Genomic DNA, 21,229 nt, shown 5'->3' with positions numbered 1-21,229 from the left:
TTGTTATGATGGGAGAAAATCTCCTGCATGACAAAAAAAATTATCTAACAAAGAGAATCATTTTTTAGATGACAGAGTTGGTGCATCTAGCTGTTATGGTTAGGAGACAAAGTCTTTGTAATTCTTGGTTCTGCTTTCACAGATTAAATGCTTCAGATACGCTTTTGGTTTAATTTGTTCATGCAATCTTTGATGTAAAAGAAGAATGGGTAATGGTCAATGTAAGTGAAATGTAATTAAATATTTGCTCAACCCAACAGGAAACAAAGGAAAAGAAAGAACACGTTTTCTCTCTTAATGCCACTGCCAGAAAATTATAACAAATATGGACTGAGAAAGTAAAATGAAATTTTCCACAAAATTAGAACATTGCCTTCAGCTGCACAAATACAGCCGTGTTTGCTTTTGACTGCTGTTGGAGAAGCAAAGCAAAAATATAAATTTAGAAAACTTAAAGAAGTATTCAAATTTTCTGATTGAATTGTTTTGTGCAAACAAGTCAAGGATGTATTTTTGTCATTATTATTATCATTATTATTTTAAGACCAAACATTACTAGCGCTGGTATATGTGCGCTTGCTTAATAAATATATCTACACATATATTTAACTTCATATGTAAGAAATACATGCAGTTTCTCAGCAATAAAGTAATGATTTTTAGTTAAAATGATCACCTCATTGCCTGGGTGTCGTTACAACACTCACTTCTGGGTCAGTGATTCACTCCCAACAGGGAGTGGAAAATTGCTCCTTTTCCCAGCAGAGGGCTTCAAAAAACATTTTTAATCTAATTTAACTTTTGATCACAAATGCCTGTAGTTGTTGCTAGAGTTACCTGAATGTAGCCAAATGGACCACATCATCAGCATAATTAAATCCATATCCTTCCATAACTAATTTTCACTCTAGTGTTGGTGTCTACTCTCGAAACTGAATCTCTAAAGTTATCTGCTTCTCTGATTAAGGTTGCTTGGTTTGTCAGTTTGTATAGATGGACACAATTTGGTAGGTTTGTTGAACCAAACCACTTGCATTTTTGGATAGTTGATTGAACGGTGCCCCAAAGGATGCATCATAATGAACCAGGTGACGTGGTTTCAGGTTCTGGTTAAGATTGTCTCTTAATCTTAAGGAGATTCTTGAGAAATATTTCAGTCTTGTCCATAGAGGTACAAACCATACAGCAGACCAAATATTCATTTGAGAAATAGCAGTGGGGTTGTCTTGGAAACGCCTCGGATTTTGCTCCAGAACAATTAGAGGTAGGAAGGAGAGCTTGGAATCTCAGCTTAGTTTTTTCTTCCCATGACTAAGTTATAATCAGCAGAACCTTGGTGGATGGATCGAACAACAACACCACTAAAATACTGAGATTAAATAATTCAATTAATCTGCATTTTAACAGTACCAAAAAAAAATGATATTGCCTTTCTCACACAGTGAAATATTTGAATATTTTAAGGAGACATTAAATTTTTAATATGTTGAAACTATTCAACAGTATTTTTTTTTTTTTTACACAAAGAGGTTTAATCATGGGGATAAAGGGAAATTGTGGGGAATTTTTTCATTTTATCACACCTCAACAGCGTCACAGTTATTAATTTGAATTTTTTTCAAAATTTTAACACATACATAAATACATAGCTTAAGGAGTACACTGGTATGTGTTCACGTTTTACTGAAAAATAAAGCCCAGGAGTTATATTCAATTTATTTTAACAAGACCCAACTATTTACTTGTACTTGAGCTGACTGCTTAAAAGCTGAGGTGAACAAACTCTGGTAAACAACAGCAGCACCATTTCTAAATCCTCTCTGTTTCTTTCCCTCTCTGAAATTTCTTCATGCATCATACACGCTGTCTTTTGCAATATTGGCTTGCACATTCACTGGCCAGGCTCCATCGGTCATCTTGTAAGGCCTGTTTCATCAATTCTTGTTCTTGCTTCTTTTATTATTTTTTAGCCAATCTCATTACTGCCACAGTGCAAATACCAGCTTATATGAAATATAGGACAAAAATGTGGAGAAAGATGATTTACTGACTGGTTTCTTTGCAGAAGAGGACATCAAAATTGGCTCAGGATGTTGAGATCTCTTTTACAGATGGCTGAATCTGCTGAAATTAGAAACATAAATCTACACAATGCCTTGCAAAAGTACCCCTACCCATTGAACTTTCCACATTTTGCCACATTACAACCACAATGTGTTTTATTATAAGTGAAGAGAAATGCAAATGATCCGTGGTTTTCATATTTTTGGCAGGTATCTGTATTCAGTCACTTGGAGTCAATCCTAGAGATCTTTTCTGCTATCTAGGCCACAAGTGTGTTGCAGTTTTGTACAGAGAGGCCATTTTTCTTTGCAGCGCAGCTCAATCATACTGGATGGGGAGCATAAGTTCATACAAGTTTGTAGGTCTTGTTGGAGTTTCTCAAATAAACTTAAATCTGTGCTTTGGGTAGGCCATTCTAATACATCCTTTCACCTAAACATGGGGTCACCAATCAATTCAGCAACCAAGACCAACTTCTGACCCAGCTCTTACAGGAGTTTTTCTTAGTTCTACATAATTTTTTACCAAAATTATTACAAGTCATTGTGGAGGGCCCAAAGAGGCATATGCAGTTCCAGACACTGCAGGTTGCAGGCTCCTGACCCAATACGTCCAGCGGTTCTGTAGATTTGCTTTGAGGATCATCAGGCTAGATAGTAAGCATTGCGGTTTCTGTTGAAGTGATTCTAAATAAATAAATAAAAAGACAGAGAGACGTGTGCGTTTGGGGGGATGGGAGTGTGGGCACTCAGCAACATGGGAATAGTAAACTATCACTATGTGTGTTCTCCCACTATGGGATTATTATTATAATAGGAAGCTAAATAACACTGTTGTCTGCATGGAGATGATTTTTGCTGTTGCTGATACAGGTGATGGTTATTGTTGCCTCTGAATGAAGTTGTGAAGAGCATTCAGAGGAATGTCAAAAAGGAAAACACAAATAAATACACTTGGTAAAGTGAAGAATGAAGTATGCATCCATCTATCTTCTGTCGCATGTCAGGGATAAGGCTTCAGGATGCAACAGACAGATCTGCCTCTCCACAGCTGCATTCATCTGGGAATCCTCTGAGACATTCCCAAGAACAGCAGTCACTCCACTGTGCCCTGTGTCTCAAAGTCTCCTCTTGATGGGAAATGTCTGACAATCTTCCATGGAATAACTCCTATAGGCAAGTTTAAGCAGATGTCCAAATCACTTATAATGGCTTGCATAAATACATAAAACACATTTTTTTTAAAAGAATTATCACTACGCGGGAGTAGAATACAGAAATATTTAGATTTAGGGAAACGAGTGATGCTGAAATCCACAAACATAAAAAAAATAAGGTTTTATTTTTCATCTTGTCAATAAAGAGGGATCTTTGTATGCTGATAACATAATAAAATGAGAGCTTGAGCTAAACGTGCAAGAAATCAACTTTAAGGTAATGAAGTGGCTAGAAAATCTGGACTCAGTTTGCCTATGTTAGTAATTCTTTAAAAGACTGTACTTAAAAATAATTGAGCTTCTATTGCTTTTATTTTTAATGATTTCCTCCTTTGAATATGTCACTGTATACTCCTGTGTACTTGATTGACGTGGCCACCCTCCAATATAGTTTTAACATTCAAGTTAGCTTCTTTTCTATATAGGTCACAGAGCTCCAGGGAGCTTTGCACAACTGGTGCTACAAGCGTCGTGACATTTTTACTCAGCCACAAGGGAACTCAGCTGAATGGAAGAGAAAACAGGCTTCATCTGAAGCGCAGCAGCAGACCACAAGGTAACATTACAGTTTTCATCAAGGACCATTGAACAATCAATGATTCATCTCAGTTTATTACCACGACATACTTGTTCTGACCCAGGGGCTTCATTAGGTTTCTGTCGACTTTTAAATCATGGATGTTCCACAAATAGTTCCTTCTTGATGGGATTAAGGGTGTCACATGTATGAAACTGTCTATGAGGGAACATTTTATTTCAGTATACCAGGGATAACACTGTACGTAAATGTTTATTTTAATGTATTGTAAATCTTGATGTTATCATGGGTACGTAGCATTTACAACTTTTAACAAATACATGTCTTTACCAAGTTGCCTCTGGTACAAATATATAAAACAACTTACAATTAATTAACTGCTTAGCAGCAGCACAATCTATTAATGTAAAAATTCAGAAAAATTGAATTTGTGTATATTTATCCGGTGGAGAACAGTCCAAGCGTGGTCTTGCCCAATGACCACTGAAAATGTTGCTCCTTGTGCAAGTATAAGGAGGTACAGCAAAGACACTTCTTCCATTTTCCTTTTTAAGTCCTCGTTCCTCCTTTATGCTGGGCTCATATGACAAGAAAATTATGCAGACGTTTGACCCAATATTTCTCTTTTGCCAATCTTAAGTACTCCGATTATTGTGTTCTAAATGAAATCCGATAAGATATTCCTGAAATATTCGATGTGTTATAAAAGTGATTTAGAATGCTCTGAAGAACGGCTTAGGACCGCAATACATGAAAGATCTGCTGTTGTTTTAACAACCTTCCGGGCCACTCGGGTCTTCTGGTTATGGTCTGCTCTGAACCACACCTGGAGAAGCAGCATTCAGCTTCTACGCATCACAAATCTGGAACAAATTTCACGAAAACTGCAAAACAGCTGAAACACTGAGTTCCTTTAAATCAAGACTAAAAACCCAGCTGTTTAAGAACGGCTTTTGAACCATAATAACCGTCAAATTCGACCAACACATTTGATGTGTATGATTTTGGCCAAGGCGCAAACTGTTTAATTGTTGACTTTATAACCTTGTAATTTTGTGTTTTTATTACGTAAAGCATCTTGAACTGCCTTGCTGCTGAAATGTGCCGTATAAATAAACTTGACTGATTCGATTAATTAAGATAAAAATACAGTCATTTTAGACACAAACTTAAAACAAATTGTCACATTTATCAGTGAATCAGTATTTCATAGATAAATAGCTCATGTGTGGATGTGTGTGGTGGTATAATAGGGGTAGGTTGTTATAGACAAAGCCATAAAAATAAAAGGCAAGTTGTACTAAAACTATAACTGGGAAATCTATATTTATTTAACAACCTCGCCTGCCTTCACAGATAACATTATTCAAACACACACTGAAATATACTGCTGCTGTTCTTTTTTATTTTACTGATTTTCCATTCAAACTGACTGACAGCTTGTTGAATAGGCTGGCAGCAGAGATGACACCTGACCCCTGTCAGTGTCCTCAGCATGATGCACCACTGACTATGTGATACTCAGCCTCAGTCCTGTGGAGATGTGACCTGTTTACTCTCTCTGGATTGCTGTTGTCTTTCCTTTTATGCGACTTCATCAATCCTTGCAGTTAAATCCCAAGCTGTGACCACTTTCGCAACGAGGAGTGGATCTTTGTTCACCTGCCGGAACCAGTGGGATGATTTGTTGATCCTCAACACCCAGGGCTTTTGCTCATTCAGACCCACACTTCAGAATGTGCTACACACATCATGTGGTGTCATGTCTGAGAATAAATTGGCCTGCACAACCATCTGCAAACTTGCTCAACCACTACATCTTCTCTTTCATCAGCTGCAAATTAGAACTCACTAGCAAATGTCTGAGAAAACCATTAAAAAAAAAGAAAGTTTGGAAGAAAATAGTGAACGACCGGACTGAAGTCCAAGTGAGATGCTGAGACATCTTTTCACTATCCACGTGTTTGTGACATTGTGCCTACATCACACAGCATGAGTACTCCTGATTACGACATCTACTGCACCTGATTCAATGATTACATCACTCATCACGCATTACGTTTTGTTGACCCATTCATAGAAACTGGATGTGGGAAAAGGGCAACATTCAAAGTATGCAGAACATTGGGTTCTGAAGACCAGTTCTGCGAGCACTGAATTGAGCCTTCACATTAAAGTCGAAAATCAAGTACTTCTAAGTAACTGTTTATTGTGGTAGCACTCCCAATTTTCTCTTTGAGCAAAATGTAATTCTCTATACAGTTCAAAGGAAAACCGCCCTTGTAAACCTTTTCATTGTATAAAGAGGCAAAATATATGTATGAAAAGAGGATAAAATAGAAAGATTAACAAACAAGCAAACATTTTAGAAAGCAAATGTCACAGCTTTCTCTCCTGATGCCAGAACTAGCAGCCATATAGGAAAGTGATGATTTCACACCGAAAGGTTGAGCCAGAAAATCAGTAAGTGCAAAAAATGAACTCTATGTCAAAATGATGCTCTTAAGAGAGTTCAGCGCAGCTTTTTGGGAGCATAATGGGACAGATGGCCCCAGCTACTTTGCTGCTACAGCATCTGGTTCTGCAGTATCTGGCTGATCTACTGTGCCACACTGGCAATGAAAACAAAAAAAAATATATGCAACTGATGGGGGTTTTAAGTGATGAAAGTACGTTTTACAGCCTAGGAGCTACTGCAAAATAAGGTAAGGTTAAGCTGGATATTTGTTAAGTTAAACTGGTTTCTCAGTTTAACTTAACAAATGACAGACAACTGTAGCAGACAAAGAGCTGATTATACTTGTCTTTTTGGTTAGTTATTAAAATAATACAAATATTAGCAATATTAGTGCTTGCAATATTGCAAATGCAAAGTCTACTGAGGTTCAATATATGTAATGGCGTATTTCAAATGCCAGTGCTTGCCAAGCAATATATTGGGCCAGGTACAGTTACATTTTCTTTGAGTGGCAAAGAAAATGTGTGCCATTTAATTGTCAACTAAATAGTAACCTTCTGTGGAGCAAATGTGTGTTTGTATATTATTTTACCAAGCAAATCAAAGCAGTTTTATCAGTGTACTGCCATATTACATTAATGTGAAAAGATGTTCAATAGTCTGCGACAGACTGGCAACCTGTCCAGGGTGTACCTCTCCTCTCACCCGAAAAGTTCACTAGAAATGGGCACCAGCACCCCTCCTGACCCCATTAGGGACAAGGGCGTAGGAAAATGGATGGATGGATGGATGTTCAATAGTATTTAACTCTAAATCATGTACTTATCAGTTTTACATATAAACTCCAGCTTTTTTTTTAAACTGGAAAATGTGCATTCTTTCTATCTGAAGACCCATAACAGTTGTCAAACAAGCTTTATTGTAAACAGTTCTTTATTTAGAGCATATGATAATGTTGATATTTATCACAGAAGTATACATAGAATAGATTCCCAGCCCTGTATTAGGAACCGGGATGGATTTCTTTTGGTTTCACAACTTCGACAATATGTTTCTCCTGGTGTGCAGGAGTCCCTGTTGTGTTTCTCTGATGCCACATACTTGACTTAAATTATGTGGATATTTGAGCGGATTTTCTGGCACTTAATGACATGTTGATGATATAATACATCACATGAATCAGGTGTGTCTGTATCATGCCCTCAATTGCTTTCTAAATGCTGCCAAAAACTTTAGAGTAAAGGAAAAAATATGATGTTTCAGTTTTAATTCCAACAGTACTTTTCCCTTTTGAGCTGAATTTTGTTCAGAACTGTAGTATTGAGCAGTATATGGTGCAGCAGACCCTACTTGCCTCTCAGGGAGCTAATCTCTATATCGGGTTCCTTCATGATGCATTCCCGGTGATCCAGAAGGTTCCAGGCAGTGAAGGAAGGATAATGTGAGGCTTATTCCGACTTTTCTGCTCAACATGGGAGCTTGTCTGATGTGGTTTACAGGGCTGGAGCTGCAGGGTAGCCTAAAGCCAATAAAGCAGCTACAAAACCATTATGAATCTATAATTTACCTCCCAATTTCCTGTGCCCAAACCCATCTATCTGTTTTGGTTAAATCAGAACCTATTTTATTGTGAGTTTTGTGTAATGGCCTTGCATGTCAAGCAGAGACCTAAATCAAACATGGCAGTGCAGAGCTGTTCACTGGTTGCAAAGTTTGCCTGAATTTTGACCCAAAGGTTGATGAAATTACAATGGATTTTCCTTTCAAAGAGTACCCCACTGCGTCTCTCTCCTTTATAACAGAGTCCTCTTACTACTCTGTCTCCATTACACATAAGAACTGTGTTCATAGAAATTACTGAATGACTTCTCCAGTAATCCAAGAAAATAATCACTTTTGTCTTTGACCTCATGTTAAAGGTTAACAGATTCAAAATATTCTCTCCAACATGATTCATGGAGATAAATTAGTTTTATACAGTCAATACAAAAATTCACAGGTTTTCCTTCTGGTCTAAAAGTGTAAAGTTAAAAAAAAAAATAGCACGGAAAGAAGCTTGTATTTCCAGACTTCTCTAAAAGTTGTACTCACCCACAAGTTAATTTTTTTCCCCACCTATCCATGTATCTGTTTATCAGTCATTCAACCATCCACTTATTCATCCATCCATCTGTCTTCCCCAAACAACACATCTATTAATTTTCTATCATCAATCTTTCAGCCTGCCTTTACCTATCCATCCATCCATCCATCCATCCATCTACCGTTTGTATTTATCCTTTAAAAATGAATTATTCAGCTTAAGGAGACAAAATGTTGACGCTGATTCGACTTTTCAATATAAGAAAAGTTAATAAATGACATCAATATATTCTCATGTCTTCTATGTAATTCACAATTTTATTCCCCTCAGCTCTTGTGGGGAATAAAAAACCCTGCACCTCACAGAGAAGAACATGATAGCTGCAAGCAGCTCTCCTCAGAGGTAATTTTGTTTGAACTAATGAGCAGCAAGAAAGAAACCAGCGCTGTGTTTGCTTTTAAATGCCTCTGATGAATGACTCCTGTCCCAGAGGCTCATGCTGTCATTAGCTTGACACCAGATTGAAGTGAAGTCCTGAAAGAAAATGGAAAATTGATTTACCTCAATTTTCATCAGGAGCAAACAGTTCCCATGCGACGACAACCGGAACGATTAGAAACCTAGCGGCACATGCATCCCCTCATACTCTGGCGAACCGCACTTATTGTAATCAGCAGTTATGACACTGTTTCATCACACAGCAATAATGTGACCAGCAGTTACTCCGTGTCTTTCTTTCCAAAGAAATACTTTAGTTATACCTTATACAACATTGTTGTCTTTTTTTTCTGGACTTCCACTAATGAATTAAGACAATTTTGAGGAATGCTACGTAGTTTGTACTGTACAGTAAGTAGTATAACCCGATTTATAAAGGCTATTTTGTCTACATCCAGTTAATATCAAAACTGAACAACTTAGAAAGTTTAAAACTTATCGTCTTCATTCCCAAAATGTTTTACCTAAATATGTAAAAATATGTCAATCATATTTTATAACAGGGGTCACCAACTCCAGTCCTCGAGGGCTGTTTGAGCATCCTGTGCTCAAACACACCTGGATCAAATAAACTGCTCGTTTCCAGCCTATTGCAGAGAGGAATGAATGCTGGTGAGGGAATTCAGACATTTTGGAGCAGAGGTGAATCTAAAAGTTGCAGGATGGTAGCCCTTGAGGACTGGAGTTGGTGACCCCTGTTATACAATATATATTTTTCCCTGCTGGGGAACCTTTGTTGGAATAGTGGCAGAGCAATGGGAAAATGTTGAAATTCTGAATCCGAGCTTGTATAAAACCCAGTGTTTTAAAGTCTTTATTTGACAAACATATGATGCTTTCCATAGCTGTGGTAAATTGTATTGTCAGCAGTTTCTTTGTGCTTATAAATATTAAACAAAACAACATGTTTAGCTAGATCTCTAGTTCTAATATAGTGTAATTCAGAACTTTACATAGTTTTTATTAGTTTGGAAACAAATTTTTACCCTGGCCCCTTTTTGCAGGAAAATGATACAACTTTAATGAGACATATTTAGATAAATGTCATTTAGAAAGCTTCACAGATAGTATATAATTTCCGTTGACATCAGCAATAATTCTAGCTGGGTATTTGACCACTCTTCTTTTATTTAATGGTAGTTAATTGGTTTGTTTCTTGGCAAAGACCCAACTCTTCAGCTTGTTCAGCGGCTTCTTCTCTGTCAGTTTCTTTTTCTTCCACCATTTTTTTCAAACACACAATGAAGATAACTGTTTACAGTCTCTTGATTTTAATTTTATCACCTCAAAACCTAGGAAAGCTATTTTGATATTGCAACTATTCAATCTGAAACATTAACAAACTAAAGGTATACAGTACGCTTGCCTTCCTACACACTGTAGTTTCTGTTATTCACCTAATTATCAGTCATTTCTCTCAGAATGCCCTTACAGGTGGTTTTACAATTGTAGATGTGATGTAACTAAGACCAAATCATATTGTACTAAACTGTTCATCTTTTTTGCTACTGTCTTCTAGAACTGCCAGACAAAACATCTCCTAACAGCAGAGAAGAAAAATATGTGCATGTTTTGTATGTTTTACTATTGTATTGACTGGATTCACCAACACGTTTTTTTCTTCCATTTTTGGTTTATGAAGTGGTGTTTTTTTTCACCCAGGGGCAAGATATCATCCCAAAGACAGCTAATCAAGACAAACGACAAGTGCCGACATGCAGGAGTGTGATAGGATGGAATTCCACTGTTAGAGCAAACCAATAGGTAAAAAATCCCTCAACAACACAAAAACAGCTCCACAACTCAGCATTTTGACCGCATCAGCCTAAACTATAAACCCTGTAGAATAGGAAAATCATTTTACACCTTATTTTCTTTGGCCTGAACCACCAGGTTGCGTTAACGAATGATGGGCTAGTGAGTCTTATTTTAAAGCAGGTAAAGTAAAAACATTTCACAAAACAAAAGAAACGGTGGTCCATTAGGGAAGCTCTCAGTCTGCTTCATAATGTCTAGCATACGACAGGCTGGAAAATAGTTTATGTTAATCTGCTTTAGTCACTCAAAATAGAGAAAGTTGCTGTTTTCAATGAGCCGTTCTCCAAGCATTATATGTCCTTCTTTTTCCCTACTTCTTTGTATTTCTGATTCCTTAAACTGGCTTCTATGTGCTATATTGTGTAAAAAGCTGCACAACCAAGCACTTTGCTCTGCTGCTTATTATATCACATCTGATCACCTGCTCCTGTATCTCTCTGCCAGCAGCTGGAGATCAGTTCTTATCTCAGCCACACCAGCCTTCAGCCACATCTTAGAGAAAAATCAAGAAATGACTGGGATTTTGTTAAAACTGGATTAGAGGGTAAAACTACATTTTAGGACCACATGAAAGCAATAAGCTTCTTTACTGGCCATTTCAAAATCAAAATGTGACAGTCATGTGTATACCTGTGCGAGGAGCCTTGTTGGTTCCTCAGACAACAAGTCCAATCCTTAGACGGTAAAAATAACACCCATGCTCCAGTGAAAAGGCCATAGAGTCGTTGGACCCAAAAATCAAGCTCTATTGTCAGATTCAAGGTAACAGAATGCCTGAACAATAATAATCTTAACATGGGGTCTTAATGTAGTAGTAATTTTTTATTAAATGTATTTTTCTTCTAAAAAGTCGGGTGTTTTATTTGTATGTATAATTATTATTATTATTATTTTATTGTACTATTTTATTGTATTATTTATTTGTATGTAAAATACAAATACATAAATCTTTAAACAACATCTATTAAAACAATGCCTGTATGCCAACACTAAACACTTTGGGTTTTAAAGAAAGCTGTGCAATGTTCTTTTCTCAATGTATACAACACATTTAATGACTAAAAACACAATTAGTGATGTTTATCTCACAGGTTCCAGTGTATTTGTGAGTTAAGAATCTTCCTCACTCACATTAGTTACATATGGAGCTCCACTGGGCTCATTACTTAGACCAGTAATATTGTCTAATTTTCCCATAATTACACATGGGAAAATTCTAAGACAATATAGGTTAAATTTAAAGCACCATGTTGGTAATTTTAAGCTCAATTTATTCATACAGACAGAGTTCGATCAATTACGTTTGTATTAAGGAGATCTCATAAGTGGTTCATTTTGGATCAGAGCTTTCTGAGTGACACCGAATACAGAGGTTTATTTGTTGTGTAAATTTTATGCAATTTAGTAACTATTTACAACATACCAAAATAAACAAGAAAGCTGTTATACGTTACATAGCATATGTGAACTGGTAAAGATGCCTTAAGGTGTTTTTACACCCGATAGTAAGACTCAGTTTGATTGGGGACCAAAGTTGCAACATTTCGAACATTTTCAGAACATTTGTCCACCTGGTAACGATTGTCCACAAAGATTGTACTACAAAATCTAAATACTACATTTAATTGCGGTATGTACTACCTGTTAGAAGATGTTGCAGATCCCAGGTAGAGTAGGATCTGCTTCACAGTCAGGAACCATGTAGTTTGATGGGGTCTTGGCATCTTCAAACGAAGTTCAACGTTGATCTTTCTATTCAGAGTTAATTAAAAATTAAATTAAAATCACATACAAAGCAGCATAAAATTAGCCAAAATTCTTTTTGAGTTTCCTACTTAAAAAAATGACGTACATTTTTTTATTTATTTTTTTTTTAAATCCATAAAACACAATCGGACCATTTTGTAAGGTTTGCCCTAACAACTGTCATAATCATTCATGTCGTCCATTCAACTGAGAGATATGGTCAGGAACAATATTCTGGTCTGCTATTTGGTTTAAACAATGTCAAACTGGTGCCAACGGGGCCAGAGCGTGAAAAGAAAATATCTTCCACATCCTTACACCACTGAACTGTTGAGACAAGGTAGAATGGATCCATGCTTTCCTGTTATCTTTGATTCTCATCAAACCATCTTAACACTGAAGCTGACGTCAAGATTTGTCAGACAAGGCAATGATTTTCCAGTCTTATTGTCAAATTTTGGTGAACCCGTGTGAACTGTTGGCTCAGTTACCTGTTCTTAGCTGATAGGAGTGGAACCCGGTGAGATCTCCTGCTGTTGCAGCCCCTCTGCTTCTTATTTTGAGCTTTTAGAGATGGTTTTCAGCAAACTTTGATATCTATATTGTTAGTCTCCAAAATCCTCTCTGATCTCTAATATCAACAAGGGATTTTTCCAAGTCATATTTTCTCTTTTGTACACCATTTTCTGTAAACCTAAAAGACGGCAGCACATGGAAATCCCATTATATGATACATTTCTGAACACAATCCAACATAGTCACAATTAGCCCTATTATTCCTCATTCTTGAGCTGGGTTTGATCTTCAGGAAGTCGTTTTCACCACATCTGCATGCCGAAATTCTCACTAATTATGGCAACAGGTGAGCCCAATAAAGTGAGTTGTGAATACAGAAACACTTCTAAACACAACACTGTGACTTAAGCTAAATAGAAAATTAACCTCACTCAGTTTTCAGCGCACAACACCTGCTGCAATATTCATTTACCAAAATACACATGTCTTAAAACATGTGTACGTGTTAAAGAAATAAAGCAGTTCTTTGAATCACAGAAGACCTAGTTTAGCTGCTACTTGTAGCTAATCTAGGCCACTACCTGTTGGCGGTTTCTTTGTGTCACCATTTCGTTATTATTAATTTTACTCACCGAAAAGGACAGCAGCACAGGAGGCCAGTCTTGAAGAAAGAAACCGCGCAAAGAATTTCATAGAAAGTAGTTCACTCCTATCAGTCCGTATGAGGCGCTTAGCAACTTGAAAACCTACAAACTGTCTTTCATTCTCCGGTCTTTTCTGAGTACTTCACTGAACACTTGGAAATTGCAAAACTTCCTTTAAAAACAAAAATCACATCAAATTATATTTTATTTAAATAACACTTTAAAAAAATACATAATTGTTTCTATAAAACAATATTTGTAGTGGAGACTGTTTTTGTCATGTAAACGCTTTGTGAGGTAAACAACCTGCATCTCTGTCATTTTGAATTAACACATCAAACTAGCATTTCTAATATTAATACAGAAAAATATCCTTTGTTCTTTGTCTTTCTGTGCTCATATTTGGAATAAGGGTCAGAAAGTGCCATCTATTTTTAAATGTTCAAACATTATTGAAAAATAGAAGTGATCTAAAGGGATTAGCATATCTAACTTTACGTGGAAATACACAAAGGAATTGTAGCAGTCTTTTGGAGCTGCACTGTAAAATTGTACACTGAAATGTAAAAGGGGAGAATGGATATTGAACACATCACTCTTTTGTCAGTAAACATACATTGCACACATTTACTTACATATGATGTACGAAATTCTTAGTAGAAAATTATTTTTTGGTATTGGCAATTCCAAGACTCTTTCTCTTTTTCTCCCCTCCCTCTCTTCACATTGTTGAAGCTTATTCCTTATGTCATTCCACTTTTTTAGTCATAATTTAGTTTATGAACTCATTTGTGAGGATGCCTAGGCATGTGTGGATAACTTGAGTGCTACCTCCATCAGGTGTGAATTTCATGCAAACTGGCGTATTTACTGAGAAATACACTGGCGTGATTTGATTATTTTTTCTGTGTATGCTTATTCATTAGTTCTATTTGAGTCAAGCAAAAAATATCAAGTAGTCTTTGTGTTTCTTCTATGATTGAGACCAGGAAGCAAATAATATCCAGCATTTTTGGTTTGTAGCTGCCATTTGTGGTTTACAGTAACTACCTGTTTCTGCTGCCTGACGGCTTTGGCTCAGAAAAGGGTTTCTTACAAATAAGGATGTTTTTATTTGCCTACGTGGCAGTCTGTCTTTCAGCAAACCCAGACAGCAATTCTAAGCAGCACGGAAACACCACATGCATTGCACAAAGACTAATGCGGTTTACTGAGCTACTGAGTAACTCATTTACACCTCTTCCATGTGTCTGCTGGTCTTTGTTTTCCTGCGCGATGTGGTGGGAGAATCATCTACGCCACACTGTGGGACGTCAGATCACTGAGGAGCCTGCAGTTCTTCTTCCAGCCTCCCCTGTTCATATGAGTTCCCATGCTTGAATAAATTATCAGCAAGTTCATGTGTTTTTTCTTTTTCTCATTTCCATTGTTAACTCTGCCGAGCTTTATGGTTTCACACATGAAAAATCACACACCAAATATACACCGAGCGCTTCTCTTCTAACTTCAGGGGCAGACAAAAGTTGGCATCTCGTTTCATGTTGATTTGGTCGCATTTCCCCTTTATAGAATCAGTGACCTGTGAATGTTTTTCATTAGGCAGTATTACATAAACTCCAATATTGTGAATACTGATACATATTGCAAATTTGCATGGAGTCATTTAATTAATCTGGTTTGACGCCATCATTGTTTGGCTGTAGCATTACAATGGATGGTAAACAGGCAGACAAATTGCATTCATTTGCAAAATCATGTGCTGAAATACAATTAAATATTTTTGCTATGCCTAAACAAAGACCCGTATGCTGTGAAATGTGTTGAAATGTGTGGAGTCAAAGAAAATTTCAGTCTCTGAGCCCAATTCTGGGTATTGGGTATTGTTTTTAAGAACATAAATAGCCATCTATTCATCAACTCAAACAGGAATCAAAAGTGACAATGCAAAACAAATGAGACTTCTCCAGCAGGTGGCAGTAACAAAACGTTGTGAATTGCTTTGTTTCTCCTAAAATAGCAATAGCTCATTAGAAAAATAAATGACTTCCTCTAAGTCGTAACCACTTTCACCAGATTTCTTGTTTTACGCAACAAAATTTGCTATTAGTAAAATAACAGAAAAGGTCAGAATTGTTGAACATTTTTTGGACCATAAAACTCTTTAAGCTGTTAACATACCTACAAACATCTGTTCTCCAAAAATTGGATGTTAGAGGAATCGGAGAAATCCAAATATCCTTTTCCTCAATTAAATTCTACAACTTCCCCTGGAGGATCCACCTGAGGCATTTTCCAGCTACAAAATCCCATTACTACACAATCCTGGGGATGACTTATGCTCCCAAACTGTGGGCATCTACTCAACATAGGAGGAAAAATGTTGTGCAGAAATGTTCGAAAGCCGCACGGGAAACTGCTTTTTCAAGTGGATTGTGTTAAGGAGCCAATTCAAGAGCTTTTGAGGAGCTTCACAAGGTGTGAACTGTAGCTGGAGTTAAGTGTTTCAAGAGCCACCACACTCAGGCAGATGCAGAGCATGGGCTGCAACTGTCCTGAACCAATTTTGCCAGAAACATCTTGTATGGACTCAGGAGAAAATTAACTTCCTACGCTCTCTTTTCAGACGACAGTAAATTTTGCTTTTTACTTTCAAAAGGTGAACAAGAAAGGAAGCAGCTCTACCCCAGAGTGACTAAAGAGAAAAGTTGCTTGACTCCTTGTCAGTATCATTATTTTTCTGCTGACAAATTTTATAGAGGTGCTGATTCCCTTTACTAGCATTACTTAGCATGCAGTCATAATGCCAACAGAAGTGTTGTACTGACCGTGGCATATATGACGCACTTTTCAATACAACATTCCAGTTGTAAACTTTTCAGTTGAAATACTAAAGTAGCATATAATTTAAAAGCTAATCTAATTTAATTAGGTAGAGCTGTATATTCCTTCCTATAACGTCTGGGTGCTACCCAGGGTCTCCTCCTTATGGCTTGTGCTTGACTCCTCTCCCCCCCCCCTCTCAAAGTTAAATAACCTGGAGTAGATGTGCAGGTCACCTTAGCTGACCCCTTTAGATGGAGAGAAGTGGTGGCTCAGTTCTGAACGTCTTCTAGATGATAGAGCTTTTCTTTTTATCTTTTTAAGACGAGGAGCTCCTACAAAAGAATGATATTTCAACCACATCTAGGAACTACTTCTTTTGGTCATGATCTCATAACTACAGGGGGTTAGGACAGACAGATTAATAAATCAAGAGCTTCACCTGTCAGCTCAGGATGACTGACCAGAGCAACTCCCACCTCAGTTAGTCCATCCATCTCCTGCTCCATCCTGTCATTAAGTTGTTTGAGCCCCTATTCAAGGCATAGAATCACAAGAGGTGGGAGGTATTGAAACTATAATTATCACAGCATTTTTTTTCCCCCTGTATTGAACAGTGTTGATAATTTTGATTTAAATGAAAAGTGTTGTTTCTAGATAACATCTGCCCCAATATTTAAGAATTTTTTTAAATAATAATATATTAACTAAACAAGGCTTATTTATAAAAAAATATAGAAATAACTAAACAATTCCCTTAAGAATTGCAGGATTTTATGAAATAATAATTTAACATTGCCAGCAATAAACATATTGGGTCACAAGGGCCATTTTCACTACTGTCTAAAAGTGTAAATATGTTTAAGCACTACCAGAAAATAATGCATACTGCTGTTTGCAATCTCTTCTCCACCTTGTATGAATGCTTAAATATTGATGGTACTGTCTGTGCAACAACATGAATTGTCTTTCTCGTTGTATTTCAAAGCCTACCTCGATCATTGCTATTGATATTTTCTGCTTCTTTGCAAATTATTTAAATCGTTTTATGGGCTAGCACTATATTTTACCCAGATCTGGGTGTTTTCTTGAAAAGACAAGAATTCAGTCCTCTAACTATTTAGTCCAGACACATGGAGGAGACAGAATATTGTTTTTACATGTTGGAAATTAATTCAACCAATCAGCGATGCCTCTTGGAAGAGTCCATGACTACTTGCAGGCCTGTCTTTTCATCAGTTCTGGAGAAATGCAAAGTTTTCGTAATGCCCATGTTGTATCATATTTTCTCCAGTTAATGGTGACAGGCACCACTGTGCAAATGGTCTATACATAATTGTGATCAAGTTGGATGTAACCTTCTCCTGACTGATACCTTTGTACAACATTTCAATCCTTTGAAACTGGTTTGCAAACTATGTCTTCAGCTAAGAAATGGAAAAGTCAGGAAAATCCAGTAAGAACAACTTAGCTTTACTTCAGGTTAGTCAGTTCTGTTAGTTCAGGTTAGTCAGCTCTTGTGTTTATAAAGGAGAATGCCCTTCTTCTATGGCTCCTTTGACTTGGAAAAGTGTCTTGGGGGACCCGCCAAGTCCTCTGTTTTTAACTTTCCCATATTTCCTTTGGGGGCCATTTTTAGAAACTGTTAAGACACTGTTTTGATGATATCAAAATTAATCTGCAAACTAAGCAAGACAGGGCCAATTCACTTCAGTCACCCTTGCACTGCCTGAGTGATATTGAAATCTGGCTGCGAATGAATTCCTTGAAATTAAATGAAAATGAGACTGATGTCATGAACTTTGGGAAATGGATAACCATTGACAATCTTGGCTCTTAGCTTGATACAGTCATTTTGCTGCCAGGAATTTGGGTTTTGATACATAAAAAGAAATATGCTATTGTGAAATCCAGTTCTCTCCTACTAAGACAAACTGCCATATCGAAGTCATATCTCCCCTGAAAGGTCGATTCACACTATTACCTTGATGGTTTGTGGTAACGCCTTGCGTATTGGGTTAGATAAATCATCAAAAAAACATCAAAAATGAAGCAGCCCATCTGGCTTCTCGTCATTGGCGTTGTGTTTGTTTTAGGATTGATTTCAGGATTTTATCTCTTAATTTTAATATTTTAAAAGCCTCAGCCCCATAATATCTCTGTGATCTTCTTAACATTCACACTCCAGTAAGAGCACTTTGGTCAACCAGTTTCTTTCAAATGCTCCTAGGTCCAAACTAAAATTCAGAGGTGATTTGGCTTTTACTATTTGATCTCCTAATCTTTAGAACAATTAACCTTTTCATGACTTGTAAATCCTCTAGACCAATTTCTATTCTTTGGCATGTGGCATTTACACAGAGACTGAGGGCCTTGTATGATAGTTTGTTGTATATTTTTGTATTTTGATTTAACTTTATATTTAAATGTTTTTCTCTTGTTCTTATTGTTTTCCATTTTGCTTCATTTTATCTCATTGCACAGTACTTTGATCAACATCATATAAATATAAATAACATAAATAAATTGACGTTGACACAGAGGTTACAAAAAGACGATGAGTTAAAGTAAAATAATGTTGACTTTTTTACGTTTGTACTATTTGACAGTACACAAATAAAAACTGATTTGGTAAATTACTATTTAAACACATAGCTTGATTCCGAATCATACAAGCAGAACAAAAACAAAATGTTCAAAGACAGAACACAAGAAAACTGAACACAAAGGAACAGACTACATGGTAAGACCTTTCCCTAATAAATAATGAACACAAAGTGATTAAATTTATTCAGCAAGACATTTCAAACAGCAATAAAGAACTCAGAAGTGATATCAAAGCACAAATTAACACCAAAACACCACAGGATCAGATTCACAACATTTATGTGAACATTTATGTAATGTTTTGTACATTTTTTTCCCCTAATATTTGTTTTTCACCCAGGATGTACAGGATATAAAAAAGTTGTGAAAGATGAATCAAAGTTGTTGCTTTCTTACATCATGAAAACTTTTTGTTGTAGGCCCTGACCGTATGGTGAGATTTACCTCCGACTTGCTAAATTAGATAACAAGAGCTAATTAATGACTAGACATATTTTCTGAGGAGAAAGTTTGGGAAATGTGAATTGATCCGTCTTGCTTATCAGCGATAAGCACAGCTGTGGGTGCAATCATATTAATCAGTCCGAAGACAAAAAAAAATTAAAACAAAAACAATTCCTTTCAATCTTATTTTGCACTAATAATTCTTTTCCCATGAGCCTTGCAAAGTGACAGGCTTGCATCGCTTATTTCCTCTAATTAGCTGCATCTGTCCCTTGAGCATTTCATCTAAAATCCCTCCCAAATTAAAATATGAAGGTCTCCTAGAATATTGATTTCTTCCTTTAAACTATTAAAATTTTCAGAACATTTGACCCTTTTGGGCCACGTATTTTTTTGAAAATCCCAATAAGTATTACTCCTCTACTGGCTTATTTATTACTGAGACAGCCCCCGGTCGGGTTAGGCTTTGGCTCATGTCTGCTGTTTTATCTGTAAATTTCCTTAATTGAGCAAAACAAAATTGGAGCATAAAGCCAAGACACTCGTTGCCTGAAGCCTCAAACAGATTTAGCATGCAATGATGGCCATTGTCCTTGTCTCCAGGCAATGACACAGGACCAACAGAAAGCTACAGCATGAGCTGGCAAGGTCAGTGAGCGCCAACATAGACACACTAAAAGACACACTTCACATTGACATCCTGTTCTAAAGGAGTGACATATTGTTGGAGCTGTTCTCAGGAAACTCAAGGAGAAGATCTTTTCATTCTGGTCACTCGGTAACTTGACCTTCTCTGATGTGGCAGCTGGTCCTATTTGGAGAAAACAGCTCTGGGTATTATGGTGTGCCTACAACATGATGGGGCCTGCAGATTAATTTAAACTATGGGAAGTAGCAGACAGTAAATGTTGCACAATGAAAGCCTGAACAACATTGACATCTAGTGGTTTAAATTTAGTTAATTTGCTTGACGCATGCAATTTAAGAACACGATAGCTCTTTTCTGCAGCATACACTTATGGTATTCAAAATTAATCTCCGGGTAGAGATACAGCAGTTTTGTAGGAAGTACAGCTGCCCTGAGCTCAAAAATCACAGAAATTACACCTACATAAAGAATGTCAAGAGCAACAGAGTCACGACTCGTTTCATCCTGGAAATGTCGTTTTTTGTTACATATAGCAGAAAAGGCCTCCAACAGAAAATGATTTTAACATAGAAGTAATTGTTTACAACTGAAAGTTCTGATATTATTGCCTTCTGCATTCAGTAGTTTAGATTATAGTTACTGTAATGTGAGGGAGACCCTAACAGAAGCTCAGAAAAATATGACTGGGCGTTGGTGTTGAAAGAAACATGAGGCACTAAGTACATTTCCATAACATCTTTTCATAATACAGCAGAAAAGTTGGAGTCGTTGTTCAACAGGCTCTAAAACAAAGTTAGAAAAGTTTTGATCCATTACAGTAAAACAAAGAAATCAAAATTCACATCATCCAAAGTCAGATTTTTGACAGTGAAAATTCTCAAAACAACATACCTTAAAAACGTGACTGTATTGGCTGAATCTAGTTCCATGAAATCAGTGTTCTCCAGCATTTTGTTGAAACGTTAGCTTAACCTGTAAACATACAATACATATGTTACTATAACTGCATTACTAACTTCAGTTCTGACTAAAACCAGGAAGATAGAGCACATAACACCAGTTTCAAAGTCCCTACACTGGCTCCCTGTAGCTCAAAGAATATACTGTTGTTAGTTTATAAATCACTGA

The 21,229-nt window shown here is 36.7% G+C and overlaps 2 long non-coding RNA genes across 4 annotated transcripts in view; both read right to left on the bottom strand.

Moving 5' to 3' along the window:
• The window catches only part of LOC103154343 (uncharacterized), a 58,056-nt gene extending 44,281 nt beyond the window's left edge, over positions 1 to 13,775 (bottom strand). The window contains exons 1-2 of one of the 2 annotated variants that reach the window (XR_477911.1): positions 13,570 to 13,775; positions 12,317 to 12,427 (exon numbers count right to left, since the gene is read on the bottom strand). This is a non-coding gene — a long non-coding RNA (uncharacterized LOC103154343). Of the gene's footprint in view, positions 1 to 12,316; positions 12,428 to 12,912; positions 13,379 to 13,569 lie in introns of those variants that run through there. The other variant, XR_477912.2, reaches the window with a different exon arrangement.
• Positions 13,776 to 20,138: 6,363 nt separating this feature from the next.
• Positions 20,139 to 21,073, bottom strand: LOC107833607 (uncharacterized). 2 transcript variants are annotated; one of them, XR_001659372.1, is made up of 2 exons: positions 20,993 to 21,073; positions 20,139 to 20,300 (listed from the first exon to the last, which is right to left on the bottom strand). It is a non-coding gene; the product is annotated as an uncharacterized LOC107833607 (long non-coding RNA). The 2 variants fall into 2 exon arrangements; XR_001659371.1 differs by having other exon boundaries at positions 20,139 to 20,263.
• Positions 21,074 to 21,229: the final 156 nt, after the last annotated feature.

The sequence above is a fragment of the Poecilia formosa genome, unplaced genomic scaffold, assembly GCF_000485575.1.
Source record: "Poecilia formosa unplaced genomic scaffold, Poecilia_formosa-5.1.2 Scaffold8, whole genome shotgun sequence".
NCBI classification, from domain to species: domain Eukaryota; kingdom Metazoa; phylum Chordata; class Actinopteri; order Cyprinodontiformes; family Poeciliidae; genus Poecilia; species Poecilia formosa.
Note: the sequence above shows the minus strand (reverse complement) of the source record. Positions and strands in the feature narration are given on the sequence as shown.